The 14,985-nt window shown below is 37.8% G+C and overlaps 1 pseudogene; it reads right to left on the bottom strand.

The window, feature by feature from the left end:
- The window catches only part of LOC147475362 (pentatricopeptide repeat-containing protein At3g49240, mitochondrial-like), a 38,880-nt pseudogene extending 26,837 nt beyond the window's left edge, over positions 1-12,043 (bottom strand).
- Between the last annotated feature and the right edge of the window lie 2,942 nt (positions 12,044-14,985).

The following is a 14,985-nucleotide window of genomic DNA, read 5'->3' as shown; positions in this document are numbered from 1 at the left end:
TTCTAGGCGGAATGCCTAGAATCTCAGCCAACAGTCCCGTAGTCAACTCCCTCCTCTTCTTCTTCACCAACACAAAAATCCTACTCCCTTCCAACTCCCTGGTGTTGTAGAACCGTCGGACCAAGTCTTCATGGTAGAAGTCTTCGGTCGAGTACCAGAGACTATTCCAGTCTCTACTAGCCATTTCACACCGTAAAAACGGCGCCGAAATGGTCGGCAAAGAAAAACTTGTTCTCATGATGATTCGCTGTTGAGCCATTTGAAATTTGAATACGGTTTGGGGTTTGTAGAGGGTGTGGTAGTGGTGGTTTAACTTGACCGACTGAAGGAACAGTGGTGGTGGCGGTGTGGTGGCGGCGCAGCACGAAATTTTTGAATTTTTGGTGGTTTTTGTTGGGTTAAATTGGTGGAGGTGGTTTTGATTGGTGTTTGAAGTCGATTGGGGTTGGGATTTGATTTTTGCGGGTTGTTTTTTAGTTTTCTTTTATTTGATTTTTGTTTTAGGTTTAAGCTTTAAGCTTGGCGCTAATGGCGGTGGAAGATGAAGAACGCGATGAACTGTTCGCGGAGAAGGTAAGAGCGGCCGCTTCTCCATGGGCTGGTGGGCGCTGGTTGGGCCCAGCCCAAAATCGAAATTTTTATTTTTTCGATTTTTTCGCTAATTTCAAATCAAAATTCCCGCCGCTACCGGGTCCGATTTTTTATGAATGAGATATGGAAATGATCAGGAGAGAATTTCCTATGCAATGATCCATAAAACACTCTATTCCGACTTCAGATGACATACGTGATAGTGGAAAACACCTCGAAATGCGCGCATGACGTAGTTATCTTGAAACGAATGAAATCTAAATTAATAGATTATGTCAATCCGAATCGTAATAATACAATAAAACGGCCTAAGCAACTCTAATGGGACATAAAACATTTTAGTATGCGAACATTTAACACCCCACCCCCAAACAAATTTTTACAACGGCTTAGAAAATTTGTTTTAGCAAAATGGGGTCTTTTAAAGTCGATTCTCGAGACTTCCTAGATTACTATGTTTATTTTTATTTTTTTATTTTTTATTTTATTTTTAGAAGGAAAAACAATAAGCAATAAAGACATAATTCACACCATAGAGAAACATGACTCAAAAATCTGAGAAAAACATGCAAGAGTGGAAAACGTGAACTATGTGAACCGTGGACTTAGGATCCGGTACTTACAGCCACACACTCCATAGGGAGGGCCCGGTTACCTTAATGGTGCACTCACCAATATATTGGAATGAAAGGAAATGCACCAACACAGAAATTTGAGTCGCTTATAGTCGATACTCAAGACTTTATCTAAAACATATGTATGAACATGCAAGATCATCATATATCAACAACCTAAATAGTTGTGGATCATTCCATAAATAAATATCCCAGAAAAATATATCCAAACACAATCAAACACCAATTTTCCCTATGACTCAACCTAGTGATATGAAAGGGAAGTCGGATTACCCTATTGGTAACCTATCATGCACCTTCTTTTTAATTTTTGAATGAGTGGGTGTTCTAGTAAATAAGTGTGGAAAAGTGAATGGGTGTGGAGAATATGGTGGATATGGATAAGTTGTAGAAAGACAGCCCGTATACACCGAGGATGTGGTTTTAGCACTCGAACTCATTCATTGTGTGTGTAGGGACTGCCTCAATTTTGAAAAATGAAGGTGTCAAGTAGTTTGTCCTTCCGAAGTATCCGCTTGCTAGGAGGATTTAAAAAAATTATGAAACACAGAGAAACAAAAAGGATCGAAAGTGCAAACTCGAGATTCCTTTGAAAGGGTGGAAGGAGGGCAATCGAGGTGGATGTTGTGCAAGTTAGTTCTTGATAGGGTGAATTGTCACCTACTCGAAGAAACTCATCAAATTCCTCATCAAGATTGGTCATATCCACATTACTATGGTAGTCCTCTACATCTTTGAGAAAGTCATCTATCCCGGCCCTCATCACTAATATGTGTATTGACTAGTGTAGGAATGCAAATGTTGAGTCCGACTTTCCAAAGGAAAGAATTTTGGGCATATGACTATCGGGAACGTGTTGTTGAAATAATCTCGAGCAAAGCTCTCGATCATGCTAACCTCTCCATCCATAGATCTAATCGGGTAATCGCGGTGTCCTTGTTTTAAAACATTGACTTCAAATGACAAGATGGCCAAAAGACATGGACATTGAACCATCATGGCAATTAATGAGCGCATTGGCAGTTGCCAGGAAAGGACGCCCTAAAATAATCGAGACAGAGTCGTTAGCGACTTCTGTATCGAGGACTACAAAATCAGCCGGATAGTAGAAATCCTACACTTTTACCAACACATTTTCGACTACACCCTTAGGATACTTAATAGACCGATCAGCTAATTGCAACGTCATTTTAGTGGGTTGCAGCTTGTCTAGACCTATTTGTCTATACAAATAAAATGGGAGTAAGTTAACACTAGCCCCCGTGTCTAATAACGCCGTCGTCGTCAGATAGGAATCTCCTAAGGTGCATTATCTGATAGGGCGACCGTGGTCCTTGTACTTAACAATTCCATTATGTTCAGATGAGGGTTGGGAATTATTCGTTAAAAAAGGCTTTTTTGGTATTTGTCTTACGCCTAGTAGTACACAATTCCTTAAGAAACTTAGCATGATATGGTAGCTTTTAATAGCTTCGAGGAAGGGAAGGTTTATAGTTAGATTCTTGAAAACGCCCCTAATCTCCTCGTAATTTGTATCCCTAGTTAACATGGCTAATTTTTGTGGAAACGGTGGTTTCGTCTATATTTAGCAATGGTATCACCGGATGTTTAACCGTGGCTTTATGTTTCTTAGGTTGTGTTGTAACCGGTACCTCTACTAAGGGTAGGCTCTTCAGTTTTCTATTGCGATCTAGTAAAATAGTAGGTGTAGGGTTATCGTGGGGGTAACTATAGGCATAGTTACCTTGTTATCAACCACTCTGCCGAAATCCGGAGAGGTGGTGATGGCATTTATCTCACCTACATTTTCATATTCATTACTAGTATTATCGGTTACCTCAAAGGCTGTGTTTGTTGTTTTAGGATTAGGTATTGCGTTACACGAAACACACCTTTGGGTTGGGCTTTATCTTGAGCCAACTGTTGGGTTAAATTATTAACGGATTGTAGAAGCTGCTGGTTAGATTGAGCCATGGTTTGGAAAAGTTTTTGGCTCACTTGTATGAAGGTGTCAAGACGATCCGGTTGGGTGGGTGTAGTGTTCACGGGTGGTGTTACTGGAACTATTTCCCGTGAATTATTTATTGGTGGATTTTGATAGTTATTATTTACCTGAACGATACCTCTATTAGCATTATAATTATTATAATTACCTTGACCTTGTGCTTGACCTTGTCGAGGTTGCACTTGGTTGTTATAATTATTAAAATTACCCTGACTCTGTCCTTGTCGTAGTGGAGCTTGGTTAAAGCTGTGCGTTGGCCTAACATATTGATTATTGTACCCTTGAGGTGTGACTTGTTGGTTATTCCTCCAACCGGTTGGGATTTTGTCTCCAAGGGGCGTTAGGTTCACTATTAATGGAACAAGCCTGTTCATAGGCTATAGGACAGTGGGAGTCGGGATGCTCAGGACTCCAACAGAAACTACATGGGTTTGAATTTACATTCATGACGGGGATATGCTTTTGTTGTACGTAAATGGCCTCTACCTTTTAGTGAGTGATTCGATTAGAGTTTTAAGCTCGAATCGTGTTTAATTTCAAACATACCGGCGGCCTTAACTGTTGAAAAAGAACTAGGCGAGGGGGATATCATCACTACCCCCAATTATTATTTAAACTTTAGTTTGGTCTTCTAAAAATTTATAAGCCTCAGAGGCTCCATTACTTAAGAAACTACCCCCATTCATAATGTCAAGGACTTCTTTATGGTGATGTTGAAGTCCTTTGAAAAAGGCACGAACTAACGTGTCTTTTGCTAGGTTATGGTGTGGACACTCTATAAGCAGATCGGTGAAACGATTCCAAGCCTCAAAATGATTCATGAGGATTTTGTCGAAAAGAAATGAATCTTGGAAAGCATCTCATCCGTCTTTAGGGGGGGTAAAATGTTCCATAAACAAATGAACAAGTTTAGCCCACGAGTCCACGTAATTAGGGCGCCAGGCGGGCTTAACCAAGACGCCTTATCGGCTAAGGTGAAAGGGAATACCCTTAATTTAATTTGTTCCGTACCGACCGTAGGATGGTGGAATGTTGTTAGGACTTGTTCAATCCTACGCATGTGCTGATAAGGTTTTTCATGGTCTAAACCATGAAAAACGGGTAACAAATTAAATATATTTGGAGGGATTCTGAAATCCCCACCGGTCTGCTAGAAACGATGCAAGATTTGGGGCTATCGCTCAAGGCTTTGTAGAAGTCCGAGAGAGGAGTCTCTCTTTCTTCCCCCATTGTATCAGGTGGTGTGTGTGATATAGTAGCTAGAGGTGTAGTGTGTGGTATACTAGATAGACTTGTTTGTTGTTGTTGTTGTGTATTTACGTTAGGTGTTTTTGTTCGACTAGACCTTAGTCTCATGCAAGACTAAGTCGAGCTTAACTAAACATGCAACACTCCAAACAATTCTGATATACTAGTATAAACCTCTAACAGGAGATGCGAGGTGTGGAAGAAAGGAATACCTGATTGCGTCCTTGCTTCGCTTATGAATAGCGTCTTGTGTACGCGTGTTCAGTGTATATAAGAGATTAGAACACTGAAAAACTTGACAACTCGAAGTTCGAATCAAACTGTGGAAATCCGGAAATTTCAGCTAAGGGCGCGGGCGCGCTCTTTGTAAATTCGAAGTCCAAGAACTTAGCTGGTCAGCTTTCTTTTTTGCTGGCGCTGCCAAGGTATTTCCTCGAATTTTTCCAAAACTAAAACGGCAACCACAGTATGAATCAAACAAAGGTGGGTGGGTGAAATGGGACTTAAAAATTACTAATTCTATTATGAAAACAATGCTAAAGTGCAACTAAGATGGCAGCGGCGCCATTTGATAAACGATAAAATGAACAGTCTACCTACGAAATGAACGATGAATTCACAACGTAAGTAAACTAAACTTGACTTTTTACGTGGTTACTTTATCAAAGATTTCTACTCTCAATCCTATGAGATATAGTGGAGTAGATAAGTTCGTTCCACTCCTAGTGCTCTAGCATGGATGTTTTCTAATCTAACTAGTCGTTTTTAAGTCTATGAGAGTTTTACGAAGGGAATTATACTACGATGCAACTACCCACAAGATGCAACTAGTCGGTTATCAGAATACTAAGGGAATGCTACGTTGATTCTATGATAAGGAGTTAGAGGGGGATTGATTCCACCTTAACTCAACTTAATCCACTAACGACGAATCGTCGTAATCCGAATTGAACTGCTTCGCAGAACAATTGGTTATTCCTAATCCCTAATTATACATGGCATTTCTACCAATTCATAACTAGCATGTGAACAATTAAACCCATTCTCATGGTGAACTAATCGTCTCTAGAGTGGAATAGAAAATACGACGACTACGATAATCGAATCAAGCTTTCATCAAGGCTTCACAACCCCTCTAATGGAGGTTTAGCCTTGAATCATTCCGCAATCATTTCCATTTAGATTAAGACTAAACATAATATAAAGCATTGAAATTTACTTAATTTAACAATAATGAAATCTAATTTAATGACTAAATTGAAATAAGGACAGGAATTGAAATTAGATCTAGAATTGGAATTGACAAAATCGAAATGGGTAAAGAATACTACTTTATTGATCTAATCAAATGAAGAACAAGATTCAAGGTTTAATCTAATTAAAGGAATTAGATTTGAAACTATACTTAATCAAAAACAATTAAATAAAACTAGATCTAGAAGCTATTTTAATGGCTACTTTCTATTCTAAGCTATCTACTATTTTCTAACTACTGGCTACTGACTGCCATTAACACTGAGTCAAGCTTTTGTTTTTATACATCCAGATCCAAAAATCGTGCATGGGCTTGGAGCCATGTTTTGGGCCAGAGAATCAGGCCCAAAACCCAATTCTTTCAGTCCAAAAAGGCCTCTTCAGCTGCAGTTGGCTTCCACAGACTTTTCGTCCACTTCTACTCCTATGATTGGGTCAAGGCTTGGACCATTGCAAAGCTCTTTCCGAGCCGGTCGTTTTGACATAAGGTAGGCCTCATTCCGAGGTCTGAGTCCAAAGATATGGCATTCGAAGTTCTCACGACTTTTGCTCCTTTATCTCGCTAAAATGGCACATTTCTGCACATAATGGACTTTGAAGCCTGAATTGCATAAAAAACACTTAATCAGTATTAACTCTTACTTATTATTCACATAATTAGTCTAACAGTATGATTATTAAGGGGTTAAAACTACAGTTTTGGGCTCTTATCAGCAGGTTGTGCAACAGGTAGTAGTTCTCGATTATTACTTAGAAGTTGTTGATTATAGTTGGGATCTGGATTAGCTGGAACAAGGCTGCGGTTGGTTTGATAATTAGCATTGAAATTATTTGGAAATTGACCTTGTTGGTATTGTTGATTATTTCCTTGGCGGTATGGAATAAAATTGTTGGTAGGGCGAACAGGTGGATTAGGGAAACCTGGAGGAGCCCCCATTTGTTGGTTATTTTAGCGCCAAGCGAAATTCGGATGTTGTCTCCACGGTGCATTGGGAATGTTGAATGCACATGCCTCCTCTGATTGTTGAGTAGGGGAAGCATATAACAAGGGACAATATGCATCAGGATGGTCAGGACTAAGACAAAGGACACAAGGGGCAGTGTCAACGTTCATGACTGGTTTTGGTAGTTGATCGTTTACTTGAACTGCAAGGGCATCTACTTTTTTAGTTAGGGATGCTATCAAATTTTTTATTTCGGGATCGGGTTTTACCTCAAAAATAGATGTGGCCTTTGTAACATTGTCCTTTGATGACCGAGAGGCGACTCGGTGTTACCCCAAAGGTACCTTTTTTTTTTGTTTTTCAAGAAAAGTATAAGCTTCGGTAGCTCCTTTGTCCATGAAGCAACCACCGTTCATTATATCAAGAGTTTCTCTTTGATGATCAGAAAGACCATTAAAGAATGAACGAACAAGGACAGCTTTGTCCAGTTGGTGATGAGGACATTCTAACGAAAGATCGATAAAAGCGACTCCATGCTTCCGTAAAAGGATTCATGAGGATTTTGACGAAAAGAATTGAATTTTCTGAAGCATTTGAGTTGTTTTTTTCTGAGTGTAAAACTGAAGCATGAAAGCCTGAACTTGTTTATTCCATGTGTCTATGGATTGTGATTGTTGTCCTGCTAGCCAGATTGACGCTTTTTCCGCTAAAGTTAATGGAAACAAATCGAAGCAAAGAGTTGTTCCTTAGAGATCTGCTGGATGATGAAATGTTGTTGCCACTTGTTGAAGCCTACGAAGATGATTATACGGTTTTTCGTGCTCCAAACCATGATATATTTGTAACAAACTGAAAACGTTTGGTGGGATACAAAAATCACCGACAATGTCCTCAAGTTTGATCGCGGGAAGAAGGTCCTTCCCATGTCACGATTATAGAAGTCCGAGAGGGGCTTCTCTGCTGGTGGAGGATCGTCAGCCATAATGACAGAAGTTGATGGCGACGAAGGATTGTGATGAAGGTAATTAGCAGAAGAAGAACAATTTTTAGGTGAGAACTTAAGCAATTGCTTATCGTATTTTTTTCGACGATAAGTATGTTCAATTTCTTTAGTGGAACCAGACCTTAATCTCATGCAAGCAGAAGGAATTTAGTAGGACTCGAATTTTATTATTATCTTAAGCATTATAGTTTAACAACATATGCCTAAGCTGCTGCTAACGTTAGCGGTGAAGCTAGAATATCGTGTGCATAAACCAACAAAGCCGGTCACAAGAGAGATATGGGGAGGCTTTCCGTGCAAACACGGTTCTAATTAAGTAACCTCAATCTTTCAAGTTTCCTAGACACCATTGGAATATGATTTAAGATTTATGGAATTAAAATTTATGCAAAGGTGGTATTAATTTTAATTTAATTTAATTTATTTATTTTTTTTTTTTTTTTTTTTTTTTTTTTTTTTTTAAGATTTATGCAAGGGTTAAAATACAAACATGCAAATACGATCTACTCATACAATACTAAGTGCAGTAGCATGTGAAGATACTCTACTCATACGTATAGCTATACGAATAGGCAAGCTTGTGTCATCGATAAATATTTCCATACGTACATGCAAATATACATCAGTAATAATTATGTATATGCGCTAATTTGTAAATCGATATTACGAAAGCGTATATCAACAATGATATGTGGTAATTTGAATCACTCATACGTATCTAAATACATTATCATACGAATACAGTATACATACACAGAATAGACGACAAAACTAAACATGCAAAGTATTATACCTAAACTAAAATACGACTCTTGTATTGCATAATAAATCGATTTCGACAATACTCATTGAGATTGCGAATGTCCTATAGAGAGCAGCTTTACCCCGTAGGGTTTAGAAACAACTTACCCAACTCATATTTTAACCCTCGTTGGAATGTTCTCATCTTTCTTGACAAAATCGACTTATTAGACAATACCGTGTACGTATACGTAGAGAAATATCAAACATGTAACAATAAACATTTATACGTAGAAAGACATATACCCATGCAAAACAGTACCATTAATATGTAAATATACATTAATATGCATATCATGTCCAAGTAATCGTAATAAATATTTACCGGTATACGAACTTGATTCATACATAATTCAAGGCTAAAACTTAAATAATAATCCATAAATATTTCCTAATACTATATACATGGCATACATGCAGAAAAACATAATAAAAAAAAATTACAATAATACTGAAAATTGGAACTTGTAGCTTCCCGCGTTTTCACCCTTGAACTGAAACAAACGTTTCAATTCGTCAACGCGATTAATCCCAAAGGATTATCGAATTTTTTAGGTACAGGGCCAGATATTTAGGCCTGGAAATGGATCAAGGTAGATGCTGGTGGTTGAACAGGAGCAACAACTGAAGAAATTCACCCGCGGACGCGGGTCCCACTCGCTCACGCGACTCCACAACCGCGCACGCGTGTCCAGTAATTCAAAATATTTTCAAATTTTCTCAGAAGTTTTATAATCGCCTGTATTTATCTTTCCCATTCCTAACTTTTGGTACCTGAAAGTGGAACGATTTTTTTTTTAGATTACAGGTCTATCGCGAGGCAAAAATACGAAAAAACAACAAAAAAACGTAAACGAACGAAAAGGAAAGGAAGGAAGAGAATGGGGGTTCCCCCTTGATGCAACTTCCGATCTTTAGCACAAGTTCTATGGCTTTAGAATAGCAGCGGCGCCATTTGATATATGCTTGTTACTACTACTTAGAGTTTTGAACTCTCTAAATTGATGCAAAAGCACTCAAGGTTCCTTACTCACGATCTTCATTTCATAGAGTTTGAATAAGGATTCGAACTAACCTAAAGTTTAGAACAACTACAAATTGGATGTTACAATTAAGGGAACTAAGGAGTAAGGTTATAATATTTAAGCTAGGATTTCCTTCCTACACAAACATTAAGAAAGACATTAAAGTTGAAAACATGCACTTTATACCAAAATAGAGATTTGAAAGAAAAGGTGGAGAGTTAATCCTCCTCATGTGAACTATCATTAGTTGTTGATTTGAAAAAGGTTATTTGATCCTTCCTAGACCCATAGACAAGCCCCTAATGGAAGAAAAGATTTGATCCCTAGCATGTATGGCTCACTTAAGAGCTCACACATGCTAGCAAGTGGAACTAAACAATGACTTATCTCTAAGCTCATTGTTTTGATTCCTAACGACACTACACCAACTATCATTTTAGGATAGGGTGTAGAGCTAGTTGTTCTTCCTAACAACCTATCAAACCAACAAAAATTGATTTACCCTCACATGAGTTGGATTAACTCCCCAAAGGGGAAGTTAGCTCATGATCTTTGGGACAAGGATTTATAAACTAAAAAAAACACAAAAGAAAGAGAGAGAGAGAGAGAGAGAAGAGAAAGCTAAACAATCAAACTCACTTCTATTTAATTTTCTAGAAGAAACAAGTGTTCCTCCATTAAAACTATTACAAGCTTTCTAATAAAAACTAAAAACTAACCTAACATTTCTTTCACTAAGGAACTAAAATAATGCCATGTGAGGAAAATAAGTCAAGGGAGTAAATGGAGTGTCCCCCACCCTTGTCTAATTTCTTCTCCATTTGAGAGAAATCTCATTTCCTCCCACGTGAATTATCAAACCACATTAATGAATTTTTATCCACCACATTAAAACAATGTGACACCTTGCCTTTTTTTTTCACTATTAACACCTAATCTAATTTATTACATGCAAGGTGTCAACTTTGCACCAATAATTTGTTATTCTTGTCTTGACATGCTCAATGATTGATGACTCATCCAATCTTGGGGCCCCGCATAGTGGGTCCATATGCAGTCCAGTGGCGGTCCGGTATTTTGGGCAGTTTTACAACTTCCCGCCTATGCGTAGAATTCATCGCCCTGATTGTCTGAGCATCTCTCGTGTCACATTCGGAGTCCTGGTTCGAGAGGTAGGAGCTTTGGAAGTTTAATGCTTCTGTGTGGATTTCGGAGAATTCATATATACGCCGTTCCTCGTGCTTTATTTCAGGTTTAACCAATATTTCCATGTTTACAACAAATACCTGCAAAAGTATGAAAACATATTTATTTCATGATTATTAAACACATAATTAACCAAATTTATATGTCTCAATGGGGTTTCATAATACACTTTTGGGTGTTTATCAGACATCAAGAGCAACATCGACTCGACCAGCATCACAATGGGTATTAATTAGAACATTATAAGAAACAATATTAGGAACTATATTGGACTGATTAAAGAAAAATTGTAATAGACTAATTGCCTCTTCATACCGAGCAGCGCAATACATTGAAGCCATGATAGCATTACAAGTGAATACAGTAGGGCGAGTGTTGGAAAAAATAGCATGTCTAGCACGTATTTTGCAGGGGTTTCCAGAGATTCTGCAAGGAATTCCATTGGATCCATACACAAAAAGATACTCACCACCTTTTGACGAAGTTTGAGGTAGATCATTGTGTTCTACCTCAACGTCAACAACAACAAGTATTTCCTGCAATTTCAGGACCCTCCATTTTCATTGTAACATCCGGACAAGGGATAATGCAAACGGAATCATCCAAAGAACGAAGAATTAAAAGAGAGCAGCGGTGTTATCTTTGTTCCCTACGACACCCGGATAACCATAGCTTGTATATCCGACCTCTGACAAATTGTATAGATCCGCATAAATAGCAAGTTCTTGTGAAATGAGAAGCACCATTATAGTTTTGTATCTTATAGAGTTGGTGTTGTTTCTTACTCTCTATGTATCTGCCTCTTATGTATCACCTTGTAAAAGTACCAATCACATATACTACTAGAAAAACATTTTACCCAAAATACCATACTACTAAGAATAAAGAATACATCGAAATAGTTTCATACTTGCCTTGTAGTAATATCTTCTCTTCATTTGATCTTCTCTCACCTTCTCAAGTTCTCTAGTGGTAACAAATAGTAGGCAAAAGAGAATTCACAGCATGTCACCAGCACATATTAAAGACTGGACTCTATTGTGAATACTAAGACGAGGACCAGTGAGTGCAGAAGTGGAGTCGGGTAAACGAGGGGCATTTGGATCTGGGCATGGGCGTGGGGCAGATGGGTCACGACGAAGAGCATGGAGTGGGGGTTCGATACGGTTACGATGCTTGCATCTACGACGCTCTATTGGGGCTTCTTCGGCGGAAGAGTATGCAAATGAACAGGTAAAAGTGGCAGTGATGGAGGCTAGGGTGGTATTTTGTGTGGGTTTGGAGAGAGGTGATGATCTTCGAAGTAGGGATTGGAGACGGTAAACAGTCATGGTGATTTGCAAAAAAAAAACAGGGTTCGGTTTGGAAGCGAGAGCGAAGAGTAGTGGTTTAGGGCTTTAGAAGGGTTTTTCCTCCTTTGTTGAACTTGAACTAGTATAACAACAATTTAACAAATAAATCTTTGGAATTTAGGATTTTTTTCGTTAACATTTCTTGAAATTTCAAAAATTCCAAGAAAAATTCCTAAATGTTTTTTTTTTTCCGCAACAACACACACACACACACACACACACACACACACACACACACACACACACACATATATATATATATATATATATATATATATATATATATATATATATATTATTATAGAATTAAATGGATACACTGAAAGTCTGTGCAACATTTTGGTAAAGTACTCATGTCAGACAAGTTATAAGCCCATTTAGCTAGATCATGAGCCTCACCATTAAAACATCAAATTCGCGGTTTTTATTTCTAATTTTCGTTTAAGGCTAGTCGAGCAAATGGCTGGTTAATTTCTATTTAAACTAATTTTTCGATGGTCTTTCGATTCTAACTAGGGAAACCAAAATATATTCAGTAGAAAAAATTGCGGTCTTTTATTTTTTATTTCTCATTTAAGGGGGACTAGTCTAGCAAACCAATCACGTGCCTGTTTCATTTCTATTTAACCTAATTTTTTTAGATGATTTTTTCTAACTAATTAACTTAATAATTAATAAGTATATCAATAATAACACTTCTGGAAGTCACATCACAAGTGATTTCGAAAACTTGGCAAAGTCACTCTTAAAGTGGTGTTGAATACATAGATATTACATCACTTTATAAGTGACACGGTGAGTGACAACACTTTTAAAATGATGTTGAATACATAGATATTACATCACTTTATAAGTGACACGATGAGTGACGTAAAAAGGTGTTACTATATCACTATCACGACATCACTTATTAAAATGATGTTGTACAACTCTACTACATCAGCCTTTCAAATAAGTGATGTTAAAAAAAGATTGTGATAATTATTACATCACATGCTGAGAAAAGTGATGTCATAGTTTTCATATGACATCACTTCACTGAAAGTGATCTAAAATTAGTGATGTCATATGTCATATTTGTTGTAGTGTGACTCCCTATGTTTGTCTGAGCTGGTGGATGTGCTGGTGCAAAATCCTTTGGCCTCCATGGAGGAAGTGAATTTCATCCATGGGCTGAGTGAATTGTTGAGTGGCACCTTCAGCGAAGTAGTTCACTTGCTCGGTAGGGCGTGCTGATCTCAAACCGCCCCTAGATTGCATTGTTGTAGGGGTTGGTCTGTGTAGAATCCATTGCCCATTTTGTTTTTGAAAAATTACATGACTATTGATGTATCGAGAATATAATATTAATAGAATGGAGAAAACAATTGTTTTGAAAAAGAAATGTAAAATAAAGAAAAGAAAAATTGTATACTCGCTCCACAGGTTCACACTTACTCAAACGACGAGTAAAAAGTGTTTTACAAAGAATATGCGAGATATACGTGGACTAAGACTCCGGCATTTACAACCACACACTCTAAGTGGAGGGTCCAGTTACCTTAGTGATGTATTCCCTTTAAAGCAAAAGGTGGAATGGAATGGGGAACGAATACATAGTGGAAAAGAGGATTTAATCCTCGTATATAGGATCTTGGAGAAGTGTTTCTTCGACATCCGTAGACCATAACTCATGAAAATGCTTGAGGCGATGACCATTTACTTGAAAAGTGATGTTATCTTTGTGGTTCTTTAAAGTAATAACCCCATAAGGTGTGTCTGTAGTTATTTTTAAAGGACTAGTCCATTGAGTATTAAGTTTTCCTGGGAAAAGATGCAATCTTAAGTTATAAAGCAAAACATTTTGACCAATTTCGAAATGTTTTGCAAAATATGCTTGTCATGAGTCCTTTTCATGTTGGTTTTATAATCTTTTGAAAGGTCGTAAGCATCATTACGAATCTCTTCAAGCTCGTTTATTTGTAGTTTACACTTTTCACCTGCTGCATCGAGGTTATAATTAAGGGGTTTTATTGCCCATAGGGCACGATGCTCTAGTTCAACTGGCATATGACAAGGTTTTCCAAAGACAAACCTATAGGGTGACATCCCTATAGGTGTTTTAAAAGTGGTTCTGTATGCCCATAACGCATTGTTTAGATGGAGCGACTAATCTTTCCTATTTAGATTAATTGTTTTCTCCAAGATACGCTTCATCTCTCGATTGGAGACTTCTACTTGGCCACTTTTTTTAGGATAATACGGAGTTGCAACCTTGTGGGTTACTCCATATTTTTTCATTATATGTTCAAAAACTCGATTGCAAAAGTGTAATCTAACATCACTAATGATGGCTTTCGGAACACCGAATCTTGAAAAAATGTTTTGTTTTATAAAACAGACAACAATTTTGTTATCATTGTTATGACATGGTATGGCCTCAATCCATTTGTATACATAGTCTACTGCTACTAGGATGTAAATGAAACCATTAGAAGTTGGGAAAGGTCCCATGAAATCAATGCCATAGACGTAAAAAATCTCTACTATGAGAATGGGATTTAAAGGCATCATGTTTCGGGTAGAAATACAACCAAGATGTTGGCAACGAACGCATGCCTTGTAGTGAAGAAAGGCATCACGAAAGAGTGTTGACCAACAGAATCCACATTGTAACACTTTAGCAGCAATTTTATTTGCACTAAAATGTCCTCCACAAGATTGCTCGTGACAGAAGGAAAAGACTGCGGACTTTTCCCATTCTGGAATGCAACGTCGGATAATCTGGTCCGAGTAGTATTTGAAAAGATATGAGTCGTCCCAATGGTAGTACTTTACTTAAGCTAGAAACTTCTTCCTCTGATTTTTGTTCCATAAGGATGGAGTCTCTTCAGTGACCAGATAGTTAACAATATCAACATACCAAGGCGCAAAAAGGATTG

This window comes from Coptis chinensis, chromosome 9, assembly GCF_015680905.1.
Source record: "Coptis chinensis isolate HL-2020 chromosome 9, ASM1568090v1, whole genome shotgun sequence".
In the NCBI taxonomy this organism is placed as follows: Eukaryota; Viridiplantae; Streptophyta; class Magnoliopsida; order Ranunculales; family Ranunculaceae; genus Coptis; species Coptis chinensis.
Note: the sequence above shows the minus strand (reverse complement) of the source record. Positions and strands in the feature narration are given on the sequence as shown.